Below are 19,351 nucleotides of genomic sequence, written 5' to 3' on the forward strand. Positions count from 1 at the left end.
TTCTCTTGTGCATTTCTCTTTCCAGCCATCTTTTGTTTTTCCTTTTTCCTTGCTTCTTTCCTTCTTATTTCCTTCAATACTCCCCTTCCTTTTTTCTTTCCCTTTCCCTTTCTTTTTCTTACTTTCTTTCATACCTCGCATCTTTCTTTCTTTCTTTCTTTCTTTTTTTCTTTTTTCTTTCTTTCTTTCCTTCTTTCCTTCTTTCCTTCTTTCTATCTTTCTTTGTTTTTTCCTTCCATACTCCCTTACTTTTTTATTACTTCCTCTCGTGCATTTATATTTCTCACTTTCTTTCAATTTTATTTTTTCTCTTTTCGTGCTTTCTTTCCTGCTTTCTTTTTTGCTTCTTTCTTATTTCCTCCCATAATTCCCTTCCTTTTTTCTTTCCCTTTCTTTTTCTTACTTTCTTTCATGCCTTGCATCTTTCCTTCTTTCTTTCTTGGCCTCTTTTTTTCTGTTCTTTATTGCTATTTTTCTTACTTTATTGTTTGAATTTTCTTTCTTTCTTTCTTACTTTCTTTCCTTCTTTCCTTCTTTCTTTCTTTCTCATTTCCTTCCATACTCTCTTACTTTTTATTAGGTCCTCTCGTGCATTTATCTTTCTCACTTTCTTTATTTTTGATTCTTTCTATTTTTTTGCTTTCTTTCCTGCTTTCTTTCTTGCTTCTTTCTTATTTCCTCCCACAATTCCCTTCCTTTTTTCTTTTTCTTTCCCTTTCTTTTTCTTACTTTCTTTCATGCCTTGCATCTTTCCTTCTTTCTTTCTTGGCTTCTTTTTTTCTGTTCTTTATTGCTATTTTTCTTACTTTCTTGTTTGCCTTTCTTTCTTTCTTTCTTTCTTTCTTTCTTTCTTTCTTTCTTTCTTTCTTTCTTTCTTTCTTTCTTTCTTTCTTTCTTTTTTCCTCCCATACTTCCCTTCCTTTATTCTTTGCCTTCCTAATGCTTACTTTGTTTTGAGCATTCCTCTTTCTTTCCATCTTCCTCTGTATTTCCTACTTCCTTGTTTTACGTCCATTTTACCTTCCTTTCTTCTTCTACTTTATCAGTTTTTTCCCCAGCCTTTATCTTTCTTTTTTACCTTCATCATCTATCTTTCTCTCTCTCTCTCTTTCGGTCTATCTATCTATCTATATTATTCTACCATTCTGTCATTTCCCTATCTTTCTCTTTCATTCTTGTATTTTCTCTTTTCTGTTTTCTTTCTTTCTTTCTTTCTTTCTTTCTTTCTTTCCTATTTCTTTCCATACTTCTCTTCCTTTTTCCCACGTTCTCGCGTGCATTTCTTTTTCCTTCCAGCTTTCTTTCTTTTTCTTATTTCCTTTCATACTTCACGTCCGTTTTCTTACTTTCTCTTGTGCATTTCTCTTTCCAGCCATCTTTTGTTTTTCCTTTTTCCTTTCTTCTTTCCTTCTTATTTCCTTAAATACTCCCCTTCCTTTTTTCTTTCCCTTTCTTTTTCTTACTTTCTTTCATACCTCGCATATTTCCTTCTTTCTTTCTTGGCTTCTTTTTTTCTGTTCTTTATTACTATTTTTCTTACTTTCTTGTTTGCCTTTCTTTCTTTCTTTCTTTCTTTCTTTCTTTCTTTCTTTCTTTCTTTCTTTCTTTCTTTCTTTCTTTCTTTTTTCCTCCCATACTTCCCTTCCTTTATTCTTTGCCTTCCTAATGCTTACTTTTTTTTGAGCATTCCTCTTTCTTTCCATCTTCCTCTGTATTTCCTACTTCCTTGTTTTACGTCCATTTTACCTTCCTTTCTTCTTCTACTTTATCAGTTTTTTCCCCAGCATTTATCTTTCTTTTTTACCTTCATCATCTATCTTTCTCTCTCTCTCTCTCTTTCGGTCTATCTATCTATCTATCTATCTATATTATTCTACCATTCTGTCATTTCCCTATCTTTCTCTTTCATTCTTGTATTTTCTCTTTTCTTTTTTCTTTCTTTCTTTCTTTCTTTCTTTCTTTCTTTCTTTCTTACTTTCTTTCTTTCTTTCTTTCTTTCTTTCTTTCTTTCTTTCTTCCTTTCTTTCTTTCTTTCTTTCTTCCTTTCTTTCTTTCTTTCTTTCTTTCTTTCCTATTTCTTTCCATACTTCTCTTCCTTTTTCCCACGTTCTCGCGTGCATTTCTTTTTCCTTCCAGCTTTCTTTCTTTATCTTATTTCCTTTCATACTTCACTTCCGTTTTCTTACTTTCTCTTGTGCATTTCTCTTTCCAGCCATCTTTTGTTTTTCCTTTTTCCTTGCTTCTTTCCTTCTTATTTCCTTCAATACTCCCCTTCCTTTTTTCTTTCCCTTTCTTTTTCTTACTTTCTTCCATACCTCGCATCTTTCCTTCTTTCTTTCTTGGCTTCTTTTTTTCTGTTCTTTATTACTATTTTTCTTACTTTCTTGTTTGCATTTTCTCTCTTTCTTTCTTTCTTTCTTTCTTTCTTTCTTTCTTTCTTTCTTTCTTTCTTACTTTCTTACTTTCTTACTTTCTTACTTTCTTTCCTTCTTTCCTTCTTTCTTTCTTTCTTTCTCATTTCCTTCCATACTCTCTTACTTTTTATTAGGCCCTCTCGTGCATTTATCTTTCTCACTTTCTTTAATTTTTATTCTTTCTATTTTTTTGTTTTCTTTCCTGCTTTCTTTCTTGCTTCTTTCTTATTTCCTCCCACAATTCCCTTCCTTTTTTCTTTCCCTTTCTTTTCCTTACTTTCTTTCATGCCTTGCATCTTTCCTTCTTTCTTTCATGGCTTCTTTTTTTCTGTTCTTTATTGCTATTTTTCTTACTTTCCTGTTTGCATTTTCTTTCTTTCTTTCTTTCTTTCTTTCTTTCTTTCTTTCTTTCTTTCTTTCTTTCTTTCTTTCTTTCTTTCTTTCTTTTTTCCTCCCATACTTCCCTTCCTTTATTCTTTGCCTTCCTAATGCTTACTTTGTTTTGAGCATTCCTCTTTCTTTCCATCTTCCTCTGTATTTCCTACTTCCTTGTTTTACGTCCATTTTTCCTTCCTTCCTTCTTCTACTTTATCAGTTTTTTCCCCAGCATTTATCTTTCTTTTTTACCTTCATCATCTATCTTTCTCTCTCTCTCTCTTTCGGTCTATCTATCTATCTATATTATTCTACCATTCTGTCATTTCCCTATCTTTCTCTTTCATTCTTGTATTTTCTCTTTTCTTTCTTTCTTTCTTTCTTTATTCTTTCTTTCTTTCTTTCTTTGTTTCTTTCTTTCTTTCCTATTTCTTTCCATACTTCTCTTCCTTTTTCCCACGTTCTCGCGTGCATTTCTTTTTCCTTCCAGCTTTCTTTCTTTTTCTTATTTCCTTTCATACTTCACTTCCGTTTTCTTACTTTCTCTTGTGCATTTCTCTTTCCAGCCATCTTTTGTTTTTCCTTTTTCCTTGCTTCTTTCCTTCTTATTTCCTTCAATACTCCCCTTCCTTTTTTCTTTCCCTTTCTTTTTCTTACTTTCTTTCATACCTCGCATCTTTCCTTCTTTCTTTCTTGGCTTCTTTTTTTCTGTTCTTTGTTGCTATTTTTCTTACTTTCTTGTTTGCATTTTCTTTCTTTCTTTCTTTCTTTCTTTCTTTCTTTCTTTCTTTCTTTCTTTCCTTCTTTCCTTCTTTCTATCTTTCTTTGTTTTTTCCTTCCATACTCCCTTACTTTTTTATTACTTCCTCTCGTGCATTTATATTTCTCACTTTCTTTCAATTTTATTTTTTCTCTTTTCGTGCTTTCTTTCCTGCTTTCTTTTTTGCTTCTTTCTTATTTCCTCCCATAATTCCCTTCCTTTTTTCTTTCCCTTTCTTTTTCTTACTTTCTTTCATGCCTTGCATCTTTCCTTCTTTCTTTCTTGGCCTCTTTTTTTCTGTTCTTTATTGCTATTTTTCTTACTTTATTGTTTGAATTTTCTTTCTTTCTTTCTTACTTTCTTTCCTTCTTTCCTTCTTTCTTTCTTTCTCATTTCCTTCCATACTCTCTTACTTTTTATTAGGTCCTCTCGTGCATTTATCTTTCTCACTTTCTTTATTTTTGATTCTTTCTATTTTTTTGCTTTCTTTCCTGCTTTCTTTCTTGCTTCTTTCTTATTTCCTCCCACAATTCCCTTCCTTTTTTCTTTCCCTTTCTTTTTCTTACTTTCTTTCATGCCTTGCATCTTTCCTTCTTTCTTTCTTGGCTTCTTTTTTTCTGTTCTTTATTGCTATTTTTCTTACTTTCTTGTTTGCCTGCCTTTCTTTCTTTCTTTCTTTCTTTCTTTCTTTCTTTCTTTCTTTCTTTCTTTCTTTCTTTCTTTCTTTCTTTCTTTCTTTTTTCCTCCCATACTTCCCTTCCTTTATTCTTTGCCTTCCTAATGCTTACTTTGTTTTGAGCATTCCTCTTTCTTTCCATCTTCCTCTGTATTTCCTACTTCCTTGTTTTACGTCCATTTTACCTTCCTTTCTTCTTCTACTTTATCAGTTTTTTCCCCAGCATTTATCTTTCTTTTTTACCTTCATCATCTATCTTTCTCTCTCTCTCTCTTTCGGTCTATCTATCTATATTATTCTACCATTCTGTCATTTCCCTATCTTTCTCTTTCATTCTTGTATTTTATCTTTTCTTTTTTCTTTCTTTCTTTCTTTCTTTCTTTCTTTCTTTCTTTCTTTCTTTCTTTCTTTCTTTCCTATTTCTTTCCATACTTCTCTTCCTTTTTCCCACGTTCTCGCGTGCATTTCTTTTTCCTTCCAGCTTTCTTTCTTTTTCTTATTTCCTTTCATACTTCACTTCCGTTTTCTTACTTTCTCTTGTGCATTTCTCTTTCCAGCCATCTTTTGTTTTCCCTTTTTCCTTGCTTCTTTCCTTCTTCTTTCCTTCAATACTCCCCTTCCTTTTTTCTTTCCCTTTCTTTTTCTTACTTTCTTTCATACCTCGCACCTTTCCTTCTTTCTTTCTTGGCTTCTTTTTTTCTGTTCTTTATTACTATTTTTCTTACTTTCTTGTTTGCATTTTCTCTCTTTCTTTCTTTCTTTCTTTCTTTCTTTCTTTCTTTCTTTCTTACTTTCTTTCCTTCTTTCTTTCTTTCTTTCTCATTTCCTTCCATACTCTCTTACTTTTTATTAGGTCCTCTCGTGCATTTATCTTTCTCACTTTCTTTAATTTTATTCTTTCTCTTTTCGTGCTTTCTTTCGTGCTTTCTTTCTTGCTTCTTTCTTATTTCCTCCCACAATTCCCTTCCTTTTTTCTTTCCCTTTCTTTTTCTTACTTTCTTTCATGCCTTGCATCTTTCCTTCTTTCTTTCTTGGCTTCTTTTTTTCTCTTCTTTATTGCTATTTTTCTTACTTTCTTGTTTGCCTTTCTTTCTTTCTTTCTTTCTTTCTTTCTTTCTTTCTTTCTTTCTTTCTTTCTTTCTTTCTTTCTTTCTTTCTTTCTTTCTTTCCATACTCCCTTACATTTTTATTACTTCCTCTTGTGCATTTATCTTTCTCACTTTGTTTCTTTTTTATTTTTTCTATTTTCTTGCTTTCTTTCCTGCTTTCTTTCTTTCTTTCCCTTTCTTTTCCTTACTTTCTTTCATGCCTTACATCTTTCCTTCTTTCTTTCTTGGCTTCTTTTTCTGTTCTTTATTGCTATTTTTCTTACTTTCTTGTTTGCATTCTCTTTCTTTCTTTCTTTCTTTCTTTCTTTATTTCTTCCTTCCTTCCTTCCTTCCTTCCTTCCTTCCTTCCTTCCTTCCTTCCTTCCTTCCTTCCTTCCTTCCTTTCTTCCTTGCTATCTTTCCTTCCTTTCATTTCCATTCTTTTTTTACATCCTTTATTTCTTTCTTACTTTCCTATTCTCTTTTTCTTTTGATTGCTTCTTACTTATTTCCTTCCATACTTCTTTTTTCTTTTTCTTATTTGTATCGCATGCACTTCTCTTTCATCTTTCTTTCTTTCTTTCTTTCTTTCTTTCTTTCTTTCTTTCCTTAATCTCTATTTCTTTTTCTACATTTTTTTCTTTTTTTCTATATCTTTCATCTTTTTTCTATTTCTTTTTCTTTTTCTCTTTTTCTTTCTGTAATTTACCTTTCATTCTAATCATTTAGTTTTCTTTTCTTTTCTTTTCTTTCCTTTCCTTTCCTTATTCCTTTTTTCTTAATTCCTTCCATGCGTCACTTGCTTGTTTTGCCTTTCTTTCTTTTTTCTTTCTTTCTTCCCTGCTATATTTCCTTCTTTTTTATTTCCCTTCTTTTTTCTTACACCCTTTATTTCTTTCTTTCCACCCCTCCCCTTACGTAATTTTTTCTTTCTTACTTTCCTTTACCTTTACCTTGTTCTTACTCCTTTCCTCTAAGTCTCCATTTATTTTTTCTTTCTTTATTTTTTCTTTTTCCTTTTTCTTGTTTTTTTCTTTCCTTCTTTCTTATTTCCTATCATACTTTATTTTTCTTATTTTTATCTCATGCATTTCTCTTTTTCTTACTTTCTTTCATGCCTTGCATCTTTCCTTCTTTCTTTTGTGCCTTCTTTTTTCTGTTTTTTTATTGCTATTTTTCTTACTTTCTTGTTTGCATTTTCTTTCTTTTTCTTTCTTTATTCTTTCTTTCTTTCTTTCTTTCTTTCTTTCTTTCTTTCTTTCTTTCTTTCTTTCTTTATTCCTTCCTTCTTCCTTTCTTTCTTCCTTCCTTCCTTTCTTTTTTCCTCCCATACTTCCCTTCTTTTATTCTTTGCCTTCCTATTGCTTAGTTTCTTTCATGCATTCCTCTTTCTTTCCATCTTCCTCTTTATTTCCTACTTTCTTGGTTTTCATCCATTTCTCCTTCCTTCCTTCTTCTACTTTATCAGTTTTGTTTCCAGCATTTATCTTTCTTTTTTACCTTCATCATCTATCTTTCTCTCTCTCTCTCTTTCTGTCTATCTATCTATCTATCTATATTTTTGCCATTCTCTCATTTCTCTATCTCTCTCTTTCATTCTTGTCTTTTCTTTATTCTTTCATTCTTTCTTTCTTCCTTTCGTTCTTTCTTTCTTTCCATACTTCCCTTCCTTTTTCCTACATTCTCGCATGCATTTCTTTTTCCTTCCATCTTTCTTTCTTTTTCTTATTTCCTTTCATACTTCACTTCCGTTTTTTTACTTTCTATTGTGGATTTCTCTTTTGAGCCATCTTTTGCTTTTGCTTTCTTTCTTGCTTCTTTCTTTCTTATTTCCCTCCATACTCCCCTTCCTTTTTTCTTTGCCTTTCTTTTTCTTACTTTTTTTCATGCCTTGTATCTTTCCTTCTTTCTTTCTTGCCTTCTTTTTTCTGTTTTTTATTGTGATTGTTCTTACTTTCTTGTATACATTTTCTTTCTTTCTTTCTTTCTTTCTTTCTTTCTTTCTTTCTTTCTTTCTTTCTTTCTTTCTTTCTTTCTTTCTTTCTTTTTTTCTTTCTTTCTTTCTTTCTTTCTTTCTTTCTTTCTTTCTTTCCCTCTCTCTCTCTTTCTGTCTGTCTATCTATCTATCTAGCTATATTTTTTGCCATTCTGTCATTCTCTATCTTTCTCTTTCATTCTTGTTTTTTCTTCTTTCTTTCTTTCTTTCTTTCTTTCTTTCTTTCTTTCTTTCTTTCTTTCTTTCTTTCTTTCTCATTTCCTTCCATACTCCCTTACTTTTTATTACTTCCTCTCGTACATTTATCTTTCTCCCTTTCTTTCTTTTTTATTCCATCTTTTTTTCTTGCTGTCTTTCCTGCTTTCTTTCTTGCTTCTTTCTTATGTCCTTTCATAATTCCCTTCCTTTTTTCTTTCCCTCTCTTTTTCTTACTTCCTTTCATGCCTTGTATCTTTCATTCTTTCATCCTTGGCTTCTTTTTTCTGTTCTTTATTGCTATTTTCCTTACTTTCTTGTTTGCATTCCCTTTCTTTCTCTCTTTTCTTTCTTTCTTTCTTTCTTTCTTTCTTTCTTTCTTTCTTTCTTTCTCATTTCCTTCCATACTCCCTTACTTTTTATTACTTCCTCTCGTTCATTTATCTTTCTCCCTTTCTTTCTTTTTTATTCCATCTTTTTTCTTGCTTTCTTTCCTGCTTTCTTTCTTGCTTCTTTCTTATGTCCTTTCATAATTCCCTTACTTTTTTCTTTCCCTCTCTTTTTCTTACTTTCTTTCATGCCTTGTATCTTTCATTTTTTCATCCTTGGCTTCTTTTTTCTGTTCTTTATTGCTATTTTCCTTATTTTCTTGTTTGCATTCTCTTTCTTTTTGTTCTTTCTTTCTTTATTTTTTCTTTTTCCTTTTTCTTGTTTTTTTCTTTCCTTCTTTCTTATTTCCTATCATACTTTCTTTTTCTTATTTTTATCTCCTGCATTTCTCTTTTTCTTACTTTCTTTCATGCCTTGCATCTTTCCTTCTTTCTTTTGTGGCTTCTTTTTTTGTTTTTTATTGCTATTTTTCTTACTTTCTTGTTTGCATTTTCTTTCTCTTTCTTTCTTTTTCTTTCTTTCTTTCTTTCTTTCTTTCTTTCTTTCTTTCTTTCTTTCTTTCTTTCTTTCTTTCTTTCTTTCTTCCTTCCTTCCTTCCTTCCTTCCTTCCTTCTTCCTTTCTTTCTTTCTTCCTTCCTTCCTTCCTTCCTTCCTTCCTTCCTTCCTTCCTTCCTTCCTTTCTTTCTTTTTTCCTACCATACTTCCTTTCTTTTATTCTTTGCCTTCCTATTGCTTACTTTCTTTCATGCATTCCTCTTTCTTTCCATCTTCCTCTTTATTTCTTACTTTCTTGTTTTTCATCCATGTTTCCTTCCTTCCTTCTTCTACTTTATCAGTTTTGTTTCCTGCATTCATCTTTATTTTTTACCTTCATCATCTATCTTTCTCTCTCTCTTTCTCTCTGTCTATCCATATATTTCTGCCATTCTGTCATTTCTCTTTCTTTCTCTTTCATTCTTGTCTTTTCTCTTGTTTTTGTTCTTTCTTTGTTTCTTTCTTCCTAACTTTCTTGCTATCTATCCTTCCTTTTATTTCCCTTCTTTTTTCTTACATTCTTTATTTCTTTCTTTCCATCCCTCCCCTTACATCCTTTTTTCTTTCTTACTTTCCTTTACCTTTAGTTTATTCTTACTCCTTCCCTCTAAGACTTCGTTTATTTTCCTTTTTCTTGTTTTCTTTTTCTCTTTTCCTTTTCTTTTCTTTTCCTTCTTTCTTATTTCCTTACATACTTCCTTTTTCTTTTTCTTAGTTTTATCTCATGCATTTCTCTTTCTTTCTTTCTTTCTTTCTTTCTTTCTTTCTTTCTTTCTTTCTTTCTTTCTTTCTTTCTTTCTTTCTTTCTTTCTTTTTTCCCTGCTATCTTTCCTTTCTTTTACTTCCCTTCTTTTTTCTTACAACCTTTATTTCTTTTTTCCACCCCACCCCTCCCCTTTCATCCTTTTTCCTTTCTTTCTTACCTTTACCTTTACTTTATTCTTACTCCTTCCCTCTAAGTCTCCATTTATTTTTCTTTCTCTCTTTCTTTTTTCTTTTTCTTTCTCATTCCTTCTTTCCTAATTCCTTCCACACTTCCTTTTTCTTTTCTTTCTTTCTTTCTTTCTTTCTTTCTTTCTTTCTTTCTTTCTTTCTGTCTTTCTTTCTTTCTTTCTTTCTTTCTTTCATTCTGTCTTTCTTCCTCCCATACTTCCCTCCCTTTATTCTTTGCCCTCCTATTGTTTACTTTCTTTCGTGCATTCCTCTTTCTTTCTATCTTCCTCTTTATTTCCTACTTTCTTGGTTTTCATCCATTTCTCCTTCCTTCCTTCTTCTACTTTATCAGTTTTGTTTCCAGCATTTATCTTTCTTTTTTACCTTCATCATCTATCTTTCTCTCTCTCTCTCTCTTTCTGTCTATCTATCTATATTTTTTGCCATTCTCTCATTTCTCTATCTCTCTCTTTCATTCTTGTCTTTTCTTTATTCTTTCTTTCTTTCTTTCTTTCTTTCTTTCGTTCTTTCGTTCTTTCGTTCTTTCTTTCTTTCCATACTTCCCTTCCTTTTTCCTACATTCTCGCATGCATTTCTTTTTCCATCCATCTTTCTTTCTTTTTCTTATTTCCTTTCATACTTCACTACAGTTTTTTTACTTTCTCTTGTGGATTTCTCTTTTGAGCCATCTTTTGCTTTTGCTTTCTTTCTTGCTTCTTTCCTTCTTATTTCCCTCCATACTCCCCTTCCTTTTTTCTTTGCCCTTCTTTTTCTTACTTTTTTTCATGCCTTGTATCTTTCCTTCTTTCTTTCTTGCCTTCTTTTTTCTGTTTTTTATTGTGATTTTTCTTACTTTCTTGTATACATTTTCTTTCTTTCTTTCTTTCTTTCTTTCTTTCTTTCTTTTTCTTTCTTTCTTCGTCTTCTTTTTGCTTTTCGTTCTGGTTGTTCTTTGTTCTTCGTTTACCTTATTTCTTTTGCTCTTTTGCCTACATCTTTCTATCTTACATACATTGTTCTTTCTTTCTTTCTTTCTTTCTTTCTTTCTTTCTTTCTTTCTTTCTTTCTTTCTTTCTTTCTGTCTTTCTTTCAATCTTCCTTACTTCCCTTCCTTTTTCCTTCTGTCTCACATGCCTTTCTTTTTCCTTACATCTTTCTTTCTTTCTTCTTTCTTATTTCCTTTCATATTTTCCTTCCTTTTTCTTACTTTTCCTCGTGCATTTCTCTTTCCTTACATCTTTCTTTTTTGCTTTTTTTCTTGCTTCTTTCTTTCTTAATTCCTTACACACGCCCCTTCCTTTTTTTTCCTTTCTTTGCCTTACTTTTTTAATGCCTTGGTTCTGTTTTTCTTTCTTTCTTTTTTTCTTTCTTGGCTTAATTTTTTTTTCTCTATTGCTATTTTTCTTACTTTCTTGTTTGATTTTTTCTTTCTTTCTTGTCTCTCATTCTTTCTTAATTCCTTCCTTCCACCCTTCTCTTCCCTTTTTCTTTCATGCATCTTTCTTTCTTTCCTTCTTTCCTTCTTTCTTTTTTTCCTTCTTTCTTTCTCTCTTTCCTTCTTTCCATCTTCTTTCTTTCTTTCTTTCTTTCTTTCTTTGCCTTCTTTTTGCTTTTTGTTCTGGTTGTTATTTGTTCTTCATTTACCTTATTCCTTTTACTCTTTTGCCTACATCTTTCAATCTTGCATACATTGTTCTTTCTTTCTTTCATAATTCCTTACATACTCCCCTTCCTTTTTTCTTTGCCTTTATTTTCCTTACTTTTTTCATGCCTTGCTTCTTTTCTTCTTTCTTTCTTTTTTTCTTTCTTGGCTTCTTTTTTTCTGTATTACTAGTGTTCTTACTTTCTTATTTGATTCTTTCTTTCTTTCTTTCATTCTTTCTTTCTTTCTTTCTTTCTTTCTTTCTTTCTTTCTTTCCTGTATATTACTTTTTTCCACTTCCCTTCTTTTTTCCCATTTCTTTCATCCTTTGTTTTATCTCTTTTTCGTTTTCTCTTCTTTCTTTTTGTAATTTACCTTTCTTTCTCCCGTTTATTCTTGTCTTTTGTTTTGTTTTCTTTCTTTTCCTTTTTTCATTGTTTCTTAATTCCTTCCATGCTTCCCTTCTTTTTTTCTTTGCCTTTCTTTTCTTGCTTTTCCCGGTATATTGTTTTTTCTTTCTTTCTTTCTTTCTTTCTTTCTTTCTTTCTTTCTTTCTTTCTTTCTTTCTTTCTTTCTTTCTTTCTTCCTTGTTCCTCTTTCCTTCATCCTTGTTCCTCTTTCCTTCATCCTTCTTTTTCTTTACTCTCTTGTCTTTATTTTTCTCTTTTTTTCTTTCTTCTTAATAGTTTCTTTTTCTTTGTTATTAACTTCTCTTTTCCCTCTCATGCTTTCTTTTTTCTTCTGTCCATTCTTCCTTTTCCTTTCTTCTTTTCCTCTTTTATTGTGGCATTTATCTTTGTTACCATCATTCATCTTTCTTCCTTTCCTTCTTTATTCTTTGTTTAGTTCTCTTTTTTCCTCTTCTCTTTCTTTTTTCTTTTCTGTCTTGCTTTCCTTTAGTACAGTATTTACAAAATTTCTTCTTTTTTTCTTCCTCTCTTATTTCTTACATTTCTTTCAATCTTCCATCTTCCTTCTGCTCCTCCCTTTTTTCTTAAATTCCTTTTTCATTCCTTCCTCCTCCCTACTTCTTTCTTTCTTTCATTCTTTCTTTCTTTCTTTCCTTTTTCCTTCTTTCTTGCATGCGTTTCTTTTTCCTTATATCTTTCTTTCTTTCTTCTTTCTGAATTCCTTTCATATTTCCCTTCCTTTTTCTTACTTTCTCTTGTGCATTTCTCTTTCCTTCCATCTTTCTTTTTTGCTGTTTTCTTGCTTTTTTCTTTCTTAATTCCTTACACACTCCCATTCCTTTTTTCCTTTCTTTTCCTTACTTTTTTCATGCTTTGGTTCTTTTCTTCTTTCTTTCCTTTTTTCTTTCTTTCTTTCTTTCTTTCTTTCTTTCTTTCTTTCCCTTCCTTTTTCCTACTTTCTGCATTTCTTTTTCTTTCCATCTTTCTTTCTTTCTTCTTTATTTCCTTCCATACTTCCCTTCCTTTTTCTTACTTTCTCTCATTCATTTCTCTTTTCTTCCATGTTTCTTTTTTGCTTTCTTTCTTGCTCCTTTCTTTCTCAATTCCTTACATACCCCCTTTCTTTGTTCTTTGTCTTTAGTTGCCTTGCTTCTTTTCTTTTTTCCTTCTTTTTTCTTCCTTGGCTTTTTTTTCTTTTTCTTTCTTTCTTCTTTCTTTCTTTCTTTCTTTCTTTCTTTCTTTCTTTCTTTCTTCTTTTCTTTCTTTCTTTCTTTCTTTCTTTCTTTTTCTTTCTTTCTTTTTATCTTTCTTTCTTTTCTTTCCTTTTCGCTTTCTTGCTTTATCGATTTCTTGCTTTCTCAATTTCTTGCTGTCATTCTTGTGCGTTCTTCCTTTCTTTTTTCATTCATTCTTTCTTTTTTCTTTCTTTTTCTTTCTTTCTTGTTTCTTTCTTTCTTATTTCCTTCCATTCACCCCTTCCTTTTTTCTTTGCCTTTCTTTTCCTTTCTTTTTTCATGCCTTTCTTTTTTCTTCTTTTTTAGCTTATTTTTCTTTTCATATTGCTATTTTTCTTACTTTCTTGTTTGAATTTTTTCTTTCGTTCTTTTTTTTTATTCCTTCTTAATTCCTTCCTTCCACTCTTCCCTTTCTTTTTTCTTTCATATATTTTTCTTTCTTTCCTTCTTTCTCTCTTCTTTCTTTCTTGTCTTTTTTTCTTGTTTCCTTCCATACTTCCTTTCCTTTATTCTGTGCCTTCCTATTTCTCACTTTCTTTGCATACTTTATCTTTATGTCATTCTTCCTTACTCTGTACCTTTATTCCTTTCTTTCTTTCTAATTTATTCCATATTTCTTTCCCTTGATTTACTTTTTTTGACATCTTTGCCTTGTTTTCTTTAATTTTATGATCTACTGCCAGTTGTAGTTCTGCGGACGCGTGGTACGGTTACAAGGGTGAGGTCGGTGGAGCGGAAATGCCAGGTCGGGGTGTGGAAGGAGAGCCGTCTGTTGAGGTATTCTAGTCCGGTGTTGTGCTGTGCTTTGTGAGCTTGGGTGGGCTTCTTTCTTTCTTTTTTACATTCATACTTCCCTTCCTTGATTCTGTTTCTTCCTATTTCTTACTTTCTTTCGTGCATTCTGCTTTCTTTCAATCTTCCTCTTTCTTTTTTCTTTCTTACTTTCTTGTTTTTCATCCTCTTTCATTGTGGCATTCATCTTTCTTACAATTATTCATCTTTCTTCCTTTCTTTCTTTATCCTTTCATTCTTTTTTCTTTCTGCCTTTCTTTTTTGCTTTCCGTCTTGCTTTCATTCTTTCTTGCTTCTTTCTTTCTTATTTGCTTCCATGTTTCCCTTCCTTTTTTCTTTGCCTTCAATTTTCATTCTCTCCTGTCCGTCTTCTTACCTTCTCTCTTTCTTTTTTCTATCTTGGCTTCTTTTTTATTTTCTTTATTTTCTTCATTTTTTCTCTCTCTCTTTTTATCTTTCCTTCTTTCTTTTTCACTTTTCATCTTTTTTTCTTTCGTCTCTTTTTCTCTATTTTCTTTCTGTCATTTGTCTTACTTTTCTTTCTTGTCCGTCCTTTTGTTTTCTTTCTGCTTTCCTTTCTTTTCTTTCCTACTTTCATTCCTATTTTCATTTCTTTCTTTTTCTTTCTTTCTTTCTTTCTTTTTCTCTTTCTCTCTTCTTTTCTTTTTCTTTCTCTTTCTTTCCTCCTTCCTTTTTGCTTTCTTTTCATTTTCTCTACTTCTTTCATTCTTTTTCACTTTCTATCTCTTTTTCTTTCTTCTTTCTCTTCTTTCTTTTTGTCATTTATGTTTCTTTCTCCATTTCATTCTTGTCTTTTGTTTTCTTTTCATTCATTTTCTCTTCCTTTGTTTCTCACGTTCTTTCCTATGTTAATTCTCCTTTTTCTCTTTTCTTCCTACTTTTTTCTTTCCTTTTTTGTCTTACTGTTTTCCTTTGTTCTTTCCTTTTTTCATTCTTGGCTTCTTTTTTCTTTTCTTTATCACTATTTCTTTATTTCTTTCTTTCTTCCTTCCCCTCTTTTTATCTCTTTTTTCTTTATTCTTTATTTCTGTTTTTCTCTTCTTTCTTTCCATCCTTTATATTTCTTTCTCCCTTTCATTATCTTTCTTTCCTGTTTGTAATATCATTGCAGCAGGCCTGGTTGCCCTAAAAACACCCTCTAAGGTATAAGTATATGGTTACACTGCATTCCTTTCTCCTGCGTTTTAATGGTGGGCTCACAATATGGTTGCATGTCAATGTTTCTTACAGATGATATTTTTCTAATAAGGCCATCTAGGGGCTGTTTTGAACATTACAGTCTAATGCCAAAAGTTTATTTCTGATATGAAAATTGTATATATTTTGATCTTTCCTTATTACAAATATTACCATGATTCAGGTCAATGTAACATCCTTATTACACTATGGCCGTTTGAACACTCTTGATATGTTTAGGTGACCCTTCTACTTTATTTCTCTTGTGTGGCTGTCTTGTGTCTTTTTGGGGGGAATTGTATTAGCTAGCCAGCAACTCTGATGGTGGGGTTGTGAAAGTGAAATTCTATTGAAATTAGAATGGCAGATTTAAATTGGGATGCTAAATGGCAACATTTACATTTTTGCTGCAGATAGAGAAAGGGAATAAATGAAAGTGCTTTAGTTATATGCAGTGCAACTGGAATTATATGGCAGGAAAAGATGAAATTATAAGGCAGGGTTGACCAATTTACGTGGCAAGAAAAGTCCAGTTATGAATTTGCAATGCCAGTAGTCCTAACTCAGTCAAATGTGAGACATGTTGCATTGTAAATGCTTGTCTTTCTTTCTTCCTTTCTTCCTTTCTTTCTTTCTTTCTTTCTTTCTTTCTTTCTTTCTTTCTTTCTTTCTTTCTTTCTTTCTTTCTTTCCTTCTTTCTTTCTTTCTTTCTCTCTTCTTGTTTCTTTCCTTCATTTATTTTTTGGCTTATATTCTTAAATGCTTTTTTTTCTTTTCCTTCTGGTCTTTTCTTTATCTTCTTATTTTCTTCTTTCTTTTACTTTCTTGCCTTCCTGTTTTCTTCTTGTCTTAATCTTTCTTTCTTTCTTTTTTTTTTCTTTCTTTCTTTCTATTTCCTTTGATCCGTTCTCCATGTTGCTCTTTCCTTACTTTTTTTTAGTTTCTCTCTTGTCTTCCTTTTCCTCCCTTTTCTTTTTTTTTCTAAAGTTTGTTTTATTTTTGTTATTGTCTTCTTATTTCTTTTCTCACTGGTTCTTTTTTTTCTTTTCTACTTCTTTCCTTTCTTCATTTCCTCTTTGATTGTGGCCTTCATTTTTTTCTTACAGTCATTCATCTTTTTCTTTCTTCTTTTCTTTCTTCATTTTTTCTTTCCTTCTTTCTTTCTTTCTTTCTTTCTTTCTTTCTTTCTTTCTTTCTTTCTTTCTTTCTTTCTTTCTTTCTTCCTTTCTTTCTTCTTTTTTCCTTTCATTTTTCTTTCTTTTCTTTCTCTTTCCTTCTTGAATCCATATTTCTTTCTGTCATTAAGGTTAACCTACTCTTAGGAAGAGCTACTTTTTACAAAAAGCTTGCTGCGCCTCTTGCCTGCCCTGCTTTTAGTCCATCCTCTTTGCTGGATAATCTCCTGGAAGGGCAGTTTCTCACTGTTGGGCTAATTAACTGTCAGTCTCTTTCTAAACACTCTTTTGAAATCAATGAGTTGGTGTCAGGAAATAACTATGATCTCCTTTTCCTGACAGAGACTTGGCTCCCAGACTCCTCAGGCCAGATACTGTCCTCTCTATTCTGGGTGGCTTTCGCATTCAGCATTTAGACAGACAGGAGAGGCATGGTGGGGGACTGACTATAGTGCTCAAAGATACCTATCACTGTGTGTTCACTAAATCTTCTAACTTAGGGGCAATTGAGGGCCTTTCCTTTACTATCACCCTCAAACACTCCTCCTCATTTCTGGAATATTGGTGTATAGAACTCCCAATTGTACTTCTGATGCTCTTAACTCCTTAATGGACCTAGTTGGTCAACTGTCAATTATGCAAACCAATTTTTGTTGCCTGGTGATTTTAACCTACATATTGATGACCCGAATTGTGCTCTGGGTAAGCTTTTTATGGACACCTTAGAGCGTTTCAATCTTACCCAACATGTGGCTGGCACTACTCATAGTTCAGGGCACACTCTTGACCTGATTTCTTCTCGTTCTTTACATATACAGTGGGTCTCAATTCTTGAAGTTGTTGGGTCAGATCATGCCCTTTTGTTGTTCAAAAAAGCTATGCCTTGCACTAGGAGCCTGGAATTTCCTGTACATAAAATATTCAGACCATGGAGACTAGTGTCCGAGCCCTTTCTTTCAGAGGTTCTTCTGGAAACACCACCCAAACTCATTAGGGCAGTCTGCGCATCTGGTTGACAACTGGTTTACTTTAGGTCTTGACCGTATTGTGCCTCGCAGACCAACGGAGAGCTAGGCCAGTGGCTCCATGATTTACGGATGCTTTAAAAGAAGAAAGATCTCACTGTAAATATCTTGAGTGGAGGTGGAGAAAGGCCTATACCCCTTTTTGCTAAATCTGTGTATAAAACCACCTTATGTAATCTGCACAAGGCAGTGCGCAAAGTTCGTAAGGAGTTTATTTCATTTTGTATCATTTCAATGCCAATAAACCTCACAAATTGTTTAGGTTGGTGAATTCCTTTCTGTCTCCAGTTGCGGATCAAAATGTTTTGACCCCATCTCACAATCTGTGTGAAGGCTTATCTGATTTTTTTCACAAGACAATTTAAGGTATTTATGAGAAATTTCCTCCACAAACACCTCCAGTGACACAAAATGATAGGGCACCTAATCCAGGCTCTTCTCTGACCATGTTTGACTCTCTCCCTCTGGAGGATATATCCACCGCACTGTCCATCTTCATATTGGGATCTCCTTTAGATCCATGTTCCCCTGACATTCTGCATCAGGTCACTTCAATAATCACTCCCTACCTGCTCAGGTGCTGAATACATTACTTGCGGCTGCTACAGTGGCTACAGTGCTCAGAGTTGGAATCAGGCTTTGTTGCTTCCACCATTGAAGAAATCTAATGCAGACCCTGAAGTGCTTAGCAACTTCCATCCCATCTACCTTCTCTGGCATGTATTAAAATGCTGGAGAAATGGGTGAACCATCAAATATCTGGTTTCCTGGAAGTTAATAACTGTCTTCATGATTCCCAGTCAGGTTTACCCACTGGCTACAACACAGAAATTGCTCTGCTCGAGGTAGCTGACTTCATCAAGGAGAACCTCGACCATGATGCAGAAGCTATGGTGGTTCTTCTTGATTTGGTCTCCCACTCCATTCTCTTAGATAGATATATTAAGTGGGCATTCGGGAGTTGACCTGGGTCTGGTTGAAATCGTATTTGGAGGCCCACAGTCAAAGGGTTTTCCTTCCACCCTTTACTTTTTCGGCTAAACCTATGGAGTATGGGGTTCCTCAAGGCTGCGCTCTGAGCCCTACACTCTTTAACATCTATCTGGTCCTGCTGGCCAGGCTGGTTGAAGCAAGGGGTATCAAAATTGTTTCTTATGTGGATAATACTCAGCTGTTCTTTTTTCAGGAAAAGGGATGTGGGGCACTGGCTGCATTCAGACATTGTCTGAGAGAGGCAGGGGCTTGGATGAGTGCAGACTGCCTTAACTTAAACTCGGATGAAACCGAGTTTGTTTCTTTGGCACAAACTCTTACCCGGATGCTTCCAAACTAGTGGTCTTTAGAGTTAGGGTCTCCCCCCATGCCGGCCTCAGTGGTATGGAATTTGGGGGCAAAAGTTATTCGGCTTTCCTTTGACCCCCCCAAATCAAAGCTGTCACTGCCAGCTGTTTCCTGTTGCTGAAATTGATCAGGAAGGTGATTTATTTATCCTAGAGGATTGCCGTAAATCTGTCATCCATGCATTGATTACCTCAAGGTTGGACTGCGCAAATAGCCTATATCTGGGTCATCCAGCCTATTTACAGATTATCCAGAATGCAGCAGCCAGGCTGGTTTTGAAGCTTCCAGCTTGCACGTTGGTCATGTCATCGCTGTGGTGGTTGCACTGGCTGCCCATCACTAGCCACATTAAATTTAAAACTCTTAGGGCCAGATGTAGCAAGGTCAGAATCGAAAATCCTGATGCAGAACGATGTCTCAGACACCGTCTGCGACTCGCTGTGGGGTCGCAAAGACCCACCTCATAAATATTAATGAGGTGGGTCGCATTTTACAACCCCATAGCGAGTCCCTGCACTCACAGGGATGGTGGCCTGCTGAAGTCAGCAGACCTCCATGTCTGTGACTGCTTTTTCAATAAAGCAGTTTTTTTTTATTTTTATTTTGCAGCCCGTTTTCCTTAAAGGAAAACGAGTTGCAAAATAAAAAAAATAACAAAACCATTGGACCACTGCCTGCTCTGAAAAAACCTTTTGAGCAACATTCACTAAGGGGAATGGGTCCCATGGGGACCCCTTCCCTTTTGCGAATGAGTTACCACCAGTGTGACACTGGTGGTAACTGCGAATTGCTTTGCGCCCGCATTCGGGGTCACAAAGCAATTCTGCAATGCGAGTCGCAAATAGGAAGGGAACACCCCTTCCTATTTGCGAGTTGCATTCACAATTGCGAGTCGGTACGACTCGCAAATTGTGAATGTGCATTGCAGAAGGCTGTTTGCATGGCGCAAACTGCGATTTTCGCAGTTTGCACCATGCAAACAGCTTACTACATCTGGCCCTTACTTTGGCCTTCAGAGGCATTATAAGGTCTGGGTTACCTGAGGAAAAGACTTTTGCCCTACCAGCAGATGAGATCTGTCAGGTTCAATAGCCAATACTTTCTTCTGCTGCCAAGCATCATTAGGGCAAGGAGAGGCGGTCCCTTGTTTTCTTATTAGCCTGCCAGACTTTG

The 19,351-nt window shown here is 33.7% G+C and overlaps 1 long non-coding RNA gene across 2 annotated transcripts in view; it reads left to right on the forward strand.

The window, feature by feature from the left end:
* The window catches only part of LOC138246410 (uncharacterized), a 212,732-nt gene that overhangs the window by 146,577 nt on the left and 46,804 nt on the right, over positions 1 to 19,351 (forward strand). For both annotated transcript variants that reach the window (XR_011194272.1, XR_011194273.1), the window contains exon 6: positions 13,332 to 13,425. This is a non-coding gene — a long non-coding RNA (uncharacterized lncRNA). The remainder of the gene's footprint in view (positions 1 to 13,331; positions 13,426 to 19,351) is intronic.

The sequence above is a fragment of the Pleurodeles waltl genome, chromosome 7, assembly GCF_031143425.1.
Source record: "Pleurodeles waltl isolate 20211129_DDA chromosome 7, aPleWal1.hap1.20221129, whole genome shotgun sequence".
Lineage (NCBI taxonomy): Eukaryota > Metazoa > Chordata > Amphibia > Caudata > Salamandridae > Pleurodeles > Pleurodeles waltl.